The following is a 13,780-nucleotide window of genomic DNA, read 5'->3' as shown; positions in this document are numbered from 1 at the left end:
ACAGTAATAAAGTTCTTCAATATTTGTACAAAAAAAAAAAAAGAATTGGAAGAAACCTTAAAGGATTGGGATGGGGTGCCAATAGACTTGAAAGATTGGAAGTGGAAAGCATCAAAATAAAGGCTGGCAACCACAAAAGGGGGGTTATTATGAAAAGAAATGAAATACAGTGCCTCAAACTGTAACTACGGCACGGCAAAATGAGAATGCAGCAATAACCAATATCTAGCCCATTGTTGTAACCGTAATGAAAAACATATCCCACAAGTGATATCCAGGAAACCGGATCAAAGTGATAGGGTATTGTGGCTTGTCTAATAGGCTCCAAAGGTGCAACCCTTAGAGAAAAAGTTGCACTGAGTTCAACAGAGGCCAACACTAGAAACCGAAATTGCTTAACCTCGGTCAAACACACTCTAAGGGCAGATTGTGAGGTAAAATTTGCACAAGATTGACTACCAAATGACACTTAATTTCAAGTTTAAAGCAGCATGTTCTCTGATTTCTGGAATCCCAATTTCCGACGACTTTTCAAAATTGGATAAGCGCTCAAATGGTGACCAAATTGACAATTTTCATTGCAAAATGTTCGCAACAACATCCTATTCAATGTATGATAAATAAAATAATCTAAGGCTTAATGGAACGAACTACACGAAGATTTGAAATTTTCAAGTTTTGAAAGTTGACCTGAATTTTGGATCGTGATCGAAGAGTACAATTCGGACTTCATAATGCATATCAAAATGGTCGTGATGATTTGAATAACATTTCTACGACAATAAATCGTCCGAAAGATCACCGAAAAGATGGCAATGGCATGGGCCTTTTTGAGAGCGAATAATTTGCCATTTTTCACTTTCAACATAGGGAATTTACTTTTAATTCAAATTAATTGTAATTTTAGTTAATTTGAGTAACTTTTGGGCATGCACCCATGTTTTAGTGGATGTCTATATAAGCTTGTTAGTTCATTTTTGTAAGGACTCTTCAGACTTTTGAAATTTTGATCATTTTGAATCATTTGGCTTGAGAAATTTAAAATTGAATGAAGCTTGAGTTCTATTTTCTCTCAATTTTCTTGTTTCAAAGGTGAGAAGAGAGAATACTTTGGTTAGAGAGAGAATACCCATAGGAATCTAGGCTTCCAACCCCCAAAGTTCTAACTCCTAAACTTTTGACGCCAAAAGTTTTAGACTGTCAACTTCCGAACCAAGCACTCTGACCCGGGTTCGCAACTAGGTGCACGGTTCTCTTTCTCTAACTTCTCTCTCATATTTCTCTCTCCTCTCCCTCGGGCATGCGGCCTAAGCCTTGGGCTCACTCCCATTTCTCTCTTTCCCCTCTTCTTCTCTCCCCTTCTATTTCTCTCTCTCCCTCTTCTTTTCTCTTTTGCTCTCTCTTCTTTTCTCTTTCACTCTCACTTCTTTTCTCTTTCGCTCTCACTTCTTTTCTCTCTTGTCTCTCTCTCCTGTCCCTCGAGCCTGCGGCCCGTTCTTATTTCTCTCTCCTCTTCTTCTCTCTCTTCCTTTCTCTCTCCTTCTTCCTTTCTCTCTCATTTTTCTCGCTCTCCTCCTGCCTCTCACTTTCTCTCCCCTACCTTCCTCTCTCTTCCCCCTCTCCCTCTCTTGAGCACGTGACCCAAAGCCCCGTGCCCATCTCTCAGTCTTTCTATCTTTGTCTCTTCCCTTCACTCGGTCCCTCTTTCTCTATCCCTTCTCTTGGTCTCTCTTCTCTCTCTCCCACTCTCTCTCCTCTTTCTCTCTTCTTCTCTCCTTCTCTCTCTCCTCTGTCTCCTTTTTCTCTCTTCTTCTTGCTCTCTCTACCACATCTGGCTCTCTCTCCTTCCTTCTCTTGGGCCTGCGACTTAGAGCTGCATGCCACGTTCTCCCTCTCTCTCATGTCTTGATTCTGGCGATTGCTAAACTTGTCACTTTAAACTTGAAATTAAGTGTCATCCAGTCTCCAATCTTGTGCAAATTTCACCTCATAATGTTCCTCTTTGTCTCACGGTAGCAATGTGCCAATTTTCAAGATGATCCGATGCCAAGATATCAAGATATGGCTATTCGATCAAAGTTATCTCCTTATTTTTAAAATTCTGCATCACGGGTTTTTTAATTCAACTTCTCTGACCTAAGACTTGATGGATCAGACTACACGAAGATTTGAAATTTTCAAGTTCTCAAAGTTGGCTGTAATTTTGGATCGTGATCGAAGAGTACAATTCGGACTTCATAATGCATATCAAAATGATCACGATGATTTGAGTAACATTTCTACGGTAATAGATCGTTCGAAAGATCGCCGAAAAGCCTCCAAATTGACCCCAAAGGATCGCAATGGCATGGGGCTTCTTTGAGAGGGACTAATTCGTCATTTTTCACTTTCTTCATAAGTTTATTTTGGTCATTTTGGCAAAAAGCGAGAATTTACTTTTAGCTCAAATTAACTGTAATTTTCGTTAATTTGAGTAACTTTTGAGCATCCACCCATGTTTTAGTGGATGTCTATAAATGCTTGTTAGTTCATTTTTGTAAGGACTCTTAAGATTATTGAAATTTTGATCATTTTGAATAATTTGGCTTGAGAAATTTGAAATTGAGTGACGCTCGAGTTCTATTTTCTCTCAATTTTCTAGTTTCTACGGTGAGGAGAGAGAATGTTTTGGTTAGAGAGAATACCCCTAGGACTAAAGGCGTCCAAATCCCAAAGTTCCGACTCTCAAACTTTCGACTCCAAAAGTTTCAGACTCCCAACTTCTGAACTAGGCACTCAGACCCAGGTTCGCAACTAGGTGCACAATTCTCTTTTTCTCTCTCTTCTCTCTCTCGTCTCTCGTGGGCTCGCAGCCTAAGCCGCGGGACCACTCCCATTTCTCTCTCTCTCTCCCCTTCTCTTTCTCTTTCCCTGTTTTATTCTCTTTCTCTCTCACTTCTTGTCTCTCTCGTTTCTCTCCTCTCCCTTGAGCCCATAGCCTAGGTTGCGGGCCCATTCTCATTTCTCTATCTTTCTCTCTCATCTTCTTCTCTCCCTCTTCCTTTCTCTCTCTCACTTGTTCTTTCTCTCACTGTGTCTCTCTCTTTCTCTTTGCCCACCTTCCTCTCTCTTCCCCCTCTCCCTCTCTCTTGGGCATGCAGCCCAAAGCCACGATCTCATCTCTCTCAGTCTTCCTTTATCTCCTCCCCTCTACTCGATCCCTCTTTTTCTCTCTCTCCTCTCGATCTCTCTTCTCTCTTGCTCCCCCTCTCTCTCCTCGTTCTGTCTTCTTCTCTCTCTTTCCCCCTCTTCTCTCTCCTCTTTCTCTCTTCATGGGCCTGCAGCTTGGACCTGCAGGCCACTCTCTCTCTCACACAATCTTTGCATCTCTGTCCCCTTTGTATGCCTTCTCCCTTTCTCTACGCTCTCACACAAATCTCTTTCTCCTCCCTTCTCTTGGGTATTCGACTTAGAGCTGCAGCCCACGTTCTCTCCTTCTCTCTCTTTGTCTTTCTTATTTTCTCTCTTTTCTCTCCCACGTTCTCTCTTTCTCTCTCTCTTATTTTTTCTCTCTTCTCTCTCACACAATCTCTCTCTCCCCTGTCTGCTTTCTCCCTCTCTTTGATTTCTCTAAAAAAACTCTCTCTCTATGCCACATCTCACTCTCCCTCTCATCCCTAACTTCTCTCTTTCCTGTTCTTCCCTCTCTCTTCACAGGGTTAGAGCCATTGGTCATGCTCTCTCTCCTATCTTATTTATCCCTCTCTCTTCTCTCTTTATCAATCTCTCTTCTCTCTTCTCATGTCTACGCTCTCTCTCTCTCACTTTCGCTCTCTTTATCTCTCTCACTCTCTCTCCCTCTCTCTCTCTCTTTCTCTCCCTATATATATCCCTCTCAATATCTAGCTCTCTATCTTCTTCTCTTTCCCTCTCCTTATCTCTCTTTCTTTCTCTCCCCTTCTCTCTCATCTTTCTCCTCTTCCCTCTCGTCTATCTCTCTTCTCTCACTATCACTCTCTTTATCTCTCTTTATATTTATCTATCTCTCTTTCTCTTCCTCTAATCTCTCTCTCGAGGCTGTGGTTCCAATCCACAAGCCCATGCTCACTCTCTCCCTCTCTCCTATCTCTCTCCTTCACTCTCTCTCTTCCCCTCTATCTCTCTCTTTCTCTCCCTATCTATCTCTCTCTCAATCTCTTTCTCTCTCATCATCTCTCTCTATTTCTTTATCTCCTTTTCTCTCTCTCGTCTCTCCCCTCTCCCCTCTTTCGTTTATCTCTCTTATCTCTCTTTCTTCCTCTCTTCTTCCCATTCTCTCTCTCTCTCATTCTTCGTCCCTCTTTTCTCTTTATCTCTCTCCCCCATTCTCGTCTCCCTCTCTGCCTCTCTTATCTCTATTTTTCTCCCCTATTCTCGCCTTTTTCCCTTTCTCACCTCTCCTTCTCTCTAACTGCTCTACCTTTCCTTTTGATTACTCTTATTCTTTCTAATTAGGAAGTTTACTCACCCCCCATCTCTTTTAAAAAGTTTTTTCTAATAAAACCCTCACTCATTTCTTGAAATTATAAAATTCTCTCTTGTTTCTAAATTCTCTTTTATTATTTACTACCTAAAACTCTTCCACCCCTTTTCCAAAACTCTCGCACCACTTCTCTACCCTCTTATCTTCATCTTCACCATACAGTTATACTCACTTTACTTAGTTTTAAAATTTCTAGAAATTCCTCATTCCATTCATTATTACTTGTCATTCATGCATACATAAGATTCTCATTTATTTCATTACCATCATGCATCATGCATATGGGGGCTCTTCGGAAATGATTCGCGATAGGTTTAAACCTTAAGAATCTTTCGAGGTACTTCGATCACAAGTTGAGTACCTTTTCTCTGTCATCTGGTAATACCTCATGGGAGAGGTGACATCAGAAAGCTGCCCATTTTTCACCAACCTCTTCTTGATTTATTTCTTTCAACCTACATAATCTTATTTTTATAGTTTCTTTTTCTTATGAGCCTAATTTAAAGAGACACCTGAAAGCTAACAGTATAAGAGTTTAAAGCAAAACAGAGCAAGGCAAAGGAATTGAACTTAGACTGAGCTGCAGAAGCTCAGGAGGGTAAGAGGGCAACCTGCCCGGACGTGTCTTGCAAGAGCAATCCTAAACCTATAAAATTACCCATATCTTTAACATTCCAGATCATCAGGCTGAAGCACTCTACAAAGAGAGTAAATAGGAAAGGCGATACATGGTCTCCCTATCATAGACATCTTGAGGCCTTAAAAAAGCCTTTAGGGCTTCCACTAATCAAGATGGAAAAGTGTGCTGACGAAACGCAACCCTCAATCCAACCTCTTCACTTCTCCCCAAAGCCCATTCGCCTCATAAATTCGACAATAACACACCATTCAACCCCATCATATGCCTTCTCCATATCCAATTTAATAACAACTCCATGCTTGACTCAATAACCTCAAGTGTATACATTCTTGTACCACGAATACACCATCAGTAATCATCCTATCCTGGATAAAGGTTGATTGGGAACCCGAAATAAGTAAAGGTAGAATTGCCTTGAGCCACTCAGTTAAAAATTTGCAATAATTTTATATAGGCTTGTTAGAAGGCCGATAGGACGAATGTTACTAAGCTCTGAAATAACTGACTTCTTGGGAATTAAAGCAATATAGGTAGCATTCACCCCCCTTAAAAGTTTACCTCCGTTCATGAAACCTCGAACTATTAGCAAAATTTTCCCACTCACAAAAGACCATAATTTTTGCAAAAAATAGAGTGGAAAGTCATCAGGTTCTGGTACTTTGCCCCTCAGAAGTGAGAACACAATCTTTCTAAGATTTTCTAATGAAACTTCAATCCCCAAATGTCCAGCCACGCTAGCAAATAAAACCTTAAAAGGAACCGTCCTAGGCATAAAAAGGAGCTAAGAGGTAAAATTGTTATGAAGTGTTGTATAATTCCTTTTCCCCAATCAACACTACCATTTTCATCAATGCTAGGAATTGAGAGTCCCGAGATATCATTTTGCCTCCGTCTTGTGCTATCTATGGCCTGAAAGAATTTAATATTAAGGTCTCATTCTTTCAACCATTTCACCATTGATCTTTGTTTTCAATAGATCTCATCCATTCTCAGGTAATCATGAAGCGAAGCTAACATGGCCTTTATCTCCAATAAAATGTTTTTAGTTAAAACTTACATTTTCCTGAATGTTAAGATCAATCAATTGTATATCCAATAACACCCTATCAATTTTAGTTTTCAATTGATATCTATACTCCACTTTCCCAGCAATCAATTTATGCTTAACGTTCAATAGCTTATTATGAAGCTGAAAATCCAAAGTGTTAATAACTGTGTTTTCTTATGTGCTCCTAATTAGGTCAATCACATCCCTCTCCTCCAACAACCCTAATTCTAAGCTAAAGGGTTCAACCCCCAAACAATCTAGCTCATGTTTAGAAGGATAGGAATATGATATGAAGATAACCTGGGTAAGGCCCTACTCATCAGTCAACATGAATCGGTCCAGTTTGGACATAATAAAATTGATCAAACTATTGTTGAACCATGTGAAATTTGCACCCAGAATTGGCAAGTCAAGAAGATTGTGCCTTTCAATAAGACCATTGAACAATTGCATCATAGAATTAACTAAGCAAGCAGAAGTTGTTTCCCTAGGCCGTCTAATAAGATTAAAGTCAATCCCAACACAAATAGGCAAATGAAAATCATTCAAACCATCGACAATATCCTTCAAAAAACCTCCTTTTTGTGTAAAAACATTAGGACCATAAACATTGATGGGGACCCAAGAAAAACCAGGCATATGTCCCTAGAAGAAAACCGACAACAATCTATCCGACCAGACAACCCCAAAACATTGCAAGAGCGAAGACTCCCATAAAACCCAAAGACCCCCCTAACGCACCTACAGAATCAATGCCTACTTAGCCAATAACCCAAAACTCCATACTTCCCTAAACCAAGGTCACAGTAGAACAAGGTAGTTTAGTTTTATGGAGAATTACGACATTAGGTTTGAACTTTCTAATAAATAAGAAAACGTCTTTTGTTGCATTTGGAATCACCCAAAAACCTTACATTCCAACTAAGAATAATCCGTGAAAGGTTCAAAAGTAGAACCTGGACCGTCTAAATATGGTTCTTGAAGCTGCTGGTCCTCCATCAAAGACGACTGGAACAAGTTTTTGGTGTTACTACCATCTTTGCTGCTGATCTCCACCATCTTGCCTTTGGCAATAGTAATACCACAACTTGGCCTTCTACTCTGAAAAGACCTTTCGAAACGAGTTTGACTCACGACCTAGTGTGTTTAGCTATTGCCTTTCCTTTCACCCTCTTCTTAGCATCTGTGCTGAGCCTTCGGGTTTTGTTGAAGATCTGTTGGTGGACCTCCCTATTGCACTGATGCAGGGAGAAAATAACACAGGAAAAATAAAAAGTTTCTTACATTAATCTTGAAGAAATTGAAGAAAATGTGTCGAGACGCAAGGTGGGATTGCATCACCAATTAGCAGATGGTGATTGGCTTCAAGCTCGAGGTCGAGTTTCTCCCAACCCCGAGAGAATCATGCAGAGAAAGAAAATAATAATTAATTTTTTATTATTATTAGGATTTTTGAGTTTATCTTTAACTTAAGAATAGGAGGTGCGTAGGGATAATTAGGTAAGAGTTTAGTTTTTACGTGAATGAATTGATATTTATCAATTGGGTGGTTAGTTTAGGAGTATAAATATGATAAGTTAAATTTAGGGGGGTAACCTTTCGGCAACGTGGCTATCTATTGAAGAGGGTAGGCTATGGGTAAAATGTGGCTATCTATTGAAGGGGAAGGCTTGGGATAAAACGTGGTTAGGTTAAGAGAGAAAAAATAGAGGGAGAGATAAAATAGGAAAGTCCATTGTTGATCTTTTTTTTTAATTTTTTTAGTTTATTTAAAGGGATATCTCCCTTCATTGTAAATTCGTGAATGAGTTAATAAAATTTGATCTCGTGAAGAGATTATTTTGGGGTAGATTCTCTTGTCGACCTTGAGAGAGGTATATTTTCTCAACTTTTTCTTTTTATTTTTCCCATGTTATTTTCTCCTTGCATAGTTTGGAGTGGATTCCCTTGCCAACCTTGAGAGAGGTATATAATCTCAACTTTTTATTTTTATTTTTCCCGTGTTATTTTCTCCCTGCATCATCCACCTTCTTCACAGTTTTGCGAGCCCTCATTTGCCTTTTATGGCTTGGCAACCTTCGGCTAGACGGACATTGAAAGAGAGCCCCATATGTCCCAAAATTCTAGCATATGCCCTTCTTCCTTTACCATTTTATCATCTTTTTCTTGTTCTAGACTCTTAGGCCCTATTTGAAAATATTAGAGAGAGAAACTATCTCAAATTTCAAAAATTTTTATTCTCCAAATCCAGAGAACCAAAATTCTCATCCCCAACAATCAAAGGGCCCACCTCACTTATAGCAAATTCCTCAACACCCACCCTTTTGAAAATCTTCATAATTGAATATGAGTGACCGTCCCATCTGGATTTAGAAACATTATGCATATCAAAATGTTCCAATCGGATCCACGTCTGTTTTATTTTCAAATTGGATGTGGTACGTTTAGAAATAAAGTTGAAGTATCCTTCATGATTGTCACGTATCTCACGATCGCCAACTCGACAGACCTGTCTTCTCAGACGCTCTGCAGCAAATCAGCCAGAGCTCAGAGCTCCATGGATGGAACTTTGTGAAGCAGAGGTACTTTTCAACTGCCAAGTTCCAAGCATGAAAAGATACCTCCCAAATTCTAACCCAACAACAAATTTTTCTCTTAAAAGACACATGAAGAAGGCTTCCAATGTTCCAATGAAAGGAGCTTACCTCGTACCCTCCAAAATATGTGATGAAGAACTTGCTCAACCTCATTTTCTCATGAACACAACATGATTTCCACTGAACTATTTGACCTAAGGGAGAAAAGACAAACCCCACCCTCTTCTAGCCCAATCACTGATGATGGAAATAAAGAGCCCACGATTATAGACATAGCTCCACTCTAAATCCCCTCAACCTCCTTGTTAGCAATGTAGATAAGAGGGATCACCTTACACACCATCATCGTCTTCCCCATCCATCATCTTTCTTTCTCTCTAAAAGCTTTCTATATCCCTTTATCAAATAGAGAATAAAGATATAGAAAGTTTCAAAAATTTCGAATTTCAATACAAAAATAGGAAAGATTTTTATTTTTTAAAAAAATTAGATGTAATATATAGAAAAATATTTTTGGATTTGGATGTAACAAATAAATATAAAGTTCTAAAAATTTTGAATTTGAATATAATAAATGTATGAACATCTTTTTTAAAAGTTTTTTTTTTCAAACATTCCAAATAGAGTGTTTTTAACTCTTTTTTTTTTTTATATGAAAATTTCATTCTTTTTTTGCCTTTCTTTTGAAAATATTACAAATTTTAACAAATTAACATCTACGTTATTTTTTTTCTGAAGATGTCACCCTCTAAACAGTGACTTGCTAAACTGTGAGCTTAGGATAGTCTCTAGTTTTCGAATGAGGTTTGTCTAAGGTTGCTTTCTTATATTGTACAAGTAAAGCAAGCCTATAGAATTTGCTTAAGGGTGCGGTTTCTATAAGGTTGAAATCTTAAATAATCTAATTAAGGCGCATCTCCAAATTTTATCATAACATGTAATTTTATTATAAATGTTTTTAAGATTATCTTAAAAATTATTTTCATATCTAATTAGAAAATTTTAAATTTCAAAAATGGTTAAAATCAACTAGATCTATAAAACATGTGAAAATCTTGAAAATGGACAGTCTAGATAACGTGTTGCAAGACGCACTATTTTTGGGACTCAAACTTTATTTTTTAATATTCATATATCTAGATGTTGAGATGATCAATTAGAGGTTTCTCAACATTAAAACAACCTTTCCGATAGATTTTTGAGGTGCATATGTGATTCTATATTTTAAGGTTGCAACCTTATACAAACTTTTCCCTTTGCTTAAAGATGCCCTTCCAATGTCAGAAAACTTATGATTGCTTTAATATCTATTTTCATCTCTAGTTATAAAATTTAAAATTTAGAAAATAGTATAGATCGAGTAGATAAATAAATCTTGAAAAGAGGTGGTCCCCATAATTTGTTACAATATGCACTATTTTTTGGACTTGGAATCCTATTTTTTCTTCATGTCCATACATCTCAAGTTTAAGATGATCAATTAGAGGGTTCTTTAATACGATTGCACTCTCTTTTGTGTGATTTTTTAGATGCATCCTACTTTAATAGTACAAGGTTGCAATATTATGTAGGCTTCTTCTTGGTTTTTTATACTTGCAATTATTTATGAATGATTTATTTCTAATCGTAAATACCAATACTTAAGGGTTTTTTTTAAAATATTTTTATTTTTAATCACAACTTTTCATGCTTTAAAATGCATTTTAACTTTATAAGCGGATAAATGGTATTTTTACTTCACAACATTAGTAAATTCTACTATTAGTTAAATGAACGTAAATAACTATTGTTTGCTATTTATGCGTGTGTGTGTAATTTTTTTTGTTTTTGCATTTTTGTATCTAAAAGAATTTATTTTTTCATGTGATATTAATACTTTTAATCATGTGTCCCTTCCTAATTATATATTAAACGAGAGGAGGATATCGCTTATTCTTTCGCCATGTATCTCTTTTTTTTCTCAAGTTTATCCTTCTAATTTTTATGTTGTTTCCATTTCCTCCTTATTGATTTGTTCCTTTGGATTTTATCCATATTATTTTTTATATTTATAAATTTCCATATTTACTCTCTCTCTCGCTCAACATCTCTCTCATCTTCATTTCTCTCTAAAGATTTATCCTCTTCCTCCCCCACTATTTATCCATATTTTTTCTTTATATCTCCCCCTCTTAATGGATTTTCTCTCTCAATCTCTCGTATTTATGTCTCTTCTATATTTACAGAATAATTATTTCTTACATTTACTCTCTCTCTCTCAATGTATTCATTTTTGTCTCTTTGCAAATTATTTCTCTCTCCTCTCTCTTGGCGCTTCTTGTTTTGGTAACTTCCCTTACGTCAATTATGACTACGCATCTCTCCTATATTGAAGGAACATTTACTATCTCTATCCCCTACCCCAAGCCCCAAAAAAAATACATGATCTGTCTCTCTCCCTATATTTATTCTCTTTCTCTAAGAATTTTTTCTCCCTTATTCTTCTAACAAGTGTTTTTTTTGTTTTCTAATTTCATCATTTAATTATTACGTTATTTCTATTTTGTTCTTATTGATTTATTCTTTTCAATTTTATCTATATTATATTTTATAGTTATAAATTTCCATATTTATTAATACTTGTTGTCGCTCTCAATATATTCCCTCTCATTTTGAAGTATATATAGAAAATAGACTACAAATTAGTAAATCCATCATTCACAACTCTTTATCTTTAACCTTTATAATTTGAAGGGTTGTGAAATTTAGATTATCGTACATATATATATATATATATATATATATATATATATATATATATATATATATATATATATATATATATATATATAAACTGGTAAAAAGATTGCGGAATTTATAATAAGTAAGAAAAGATTGTAGTATTATAGGTTATTAATTGCTGAAGTATAGAAATGTAATAAAGAAATGCAAATATTATAACAATAATTGGTAATACTGAAATGTCAAAAACAATCCAAGAAGTATGAGTATAATCAGAGATTTTGAAAGTAAAAACTAACTTGAACTGCATTACTCACTGATTACAAATACACAGGCTTGCGAATTTCCTCCACTCGGAAGGCAAATAGGAAGGTAAAGAGGACTGATTACAATCACACATAATCACATATAAAAGTTATGGAGGTTACCGACTTTATGAAGTTCAGTCGTCGATGACCTTTCTTAGATACAGATTGAGAGGAGAAGAAGGTAAGAAGAAGAGAAGAGATCTTATGAGAGAGAAAGTATGAGAAGATCTAGATCTAAAGAAACTGTGCAGCTGTGCTGCTGTGCTGTTGCTGCTGCTGAGATCGTCTGCTGGTATGCTGGAAGATATCCTTGATGCTCTGAATTCTTCTTGGCTGAAGAGGTATTTATAGAGGGTTTGGTCTTCAACGAGTGGCTGGTATTAATTGCTTGCCGACGAAGGAAAGGATATGATTGGCTGAAGGAGGTTGTGGCTCAGGATTGTTTGCTTGCTGGAGAAGGCTTCGTAAAGATAAGGAGATGATACGTGGCTATCACTGATTTGCTGATGGCTATTGGTTGATGTGATCTGAAAGGGAACAAGGTTGTCCTTTATGTGACGTGGCCTTTGTCGTCTTATGAAGAGGGAATCTTTTCCTGTAGAGGGAGTGCAACGTGGCTTTTGTCGTTTATGCAGAAGGAATCTTTCCTGTAGAGGGACGCGTTTTCTTTATTGAAAAGAGAATATTATATGCTGTAGTAGTCTTATCACTGTCGGTGTAGTCATATCAATGTCGGTGTAGTCATGTCGATGCTGAAGAAGGAATTGGACCACCGGGTCGGGTCATTCTGTGGGCCTTTGGCTGAAATCATCCAACAGGGGATTTCCTGATTGGACTGTTTCTTCTGATGATGTTGGTACGGCTTTATTGGGGGTGAAAACATGGAGCAATGTTTGCTCTATTTCCTCAAATGTAGCATTGGGATTTGACTGTTTCAACCTTTTGAGATAGGCTGAGAAAGTAGGGAGACTGACTGTATTATATGTAGCAGAGTTGAAGGTTGTGGGTTGCGGAGGTATTCTTTTCAAAGGTAAAGTAGCAGGATTAGTATTGAAGATATCCCACCATTTAACCTTCACGGTTTTGCCAAGTTGGGGAATGTAAGTATAGTCAAGAGTATTATTTTCAGAGATTGAATATTCCCATTTGAGAATCCAGGGAATTTGGTAGATGGCCATGAAATAAAGGTGGTAATCATCGGTTTCAGTGCAAGTATTATATTCAACAAATTTAGTTTGTAAGGCTTGAAATGGCTCTGGCATTATTTGGGTTAAGGATCCCCAGATTAAGAACCAATGTCGAAACCAGCTAGGGAATCTCTCAAGGATAGGGAATTTGAATTGGATATACCAGGAGTGTGTATTATTTTGATTTTGGTAAGCAAAGACTTTGTGCCATGCTTCAATATATTCACTATACTTATATGATTTATATTGGAATATTGGATTGAGAAGCTTTTTTCCTTGATTGGGAATGCAGCCCCAGTCTTCATATGAAAGTAACCTTTTGATTTGCAATTTTGAATATGCAAATATTTTGGTATTTTCTTGGTAGAAATGTACTATGGAAACTGAACCAGTCTCCATAAGTATGGCTTCATACCATTCTCGGTTCTTGATACCATAAGAAGAGTTCATATGGTTGGATAAATATAGGGGAGCTATTTTGCATGGGTCTAAGCCAATATGATTGTCTGAGATGATAGTTTCTGGTAAGAAAGCAATATCAGTATATACTGACTTGGGAGAATTTGAAGTTTGTTTATTGGGATACGATGCTGGGGTGAATGCTGGACTTGGGGTAACAAATGGACTTTGTGGAGGAGATTGGATTATGTATTCTGGTACATTTGTGGACCTTAAGGGTGACATAGGGGTTAGGTCAAGAGGAGAATGACTGGGCATGAGAGGCCCATATCTATTGCTTTGAATTAGGTCCATTGGCTGTTTGCCTTTGGAAGAAGGA

The sequence above is a fragment of the Amborella trichopoda genome, chromosome 12, assembly GCF_054954075.1.
Source record: "Amborella trichopoda isolate Santa Cruz 75 chromosome 12, AtrichopodaSantaCruz75HAP2 v2.0, whole genome shotgun sequence".
NCBI classification, from domain to species: domain Eukaryota; kingdom Viridiplantae; phylum Streptophyta; class Magnoliopsida; order Amborellales; family Amborellaceae; genus Amborella; species Amborella trichopoda.
Note: the sequence above shows the minus strand (reverse complement) of the source record.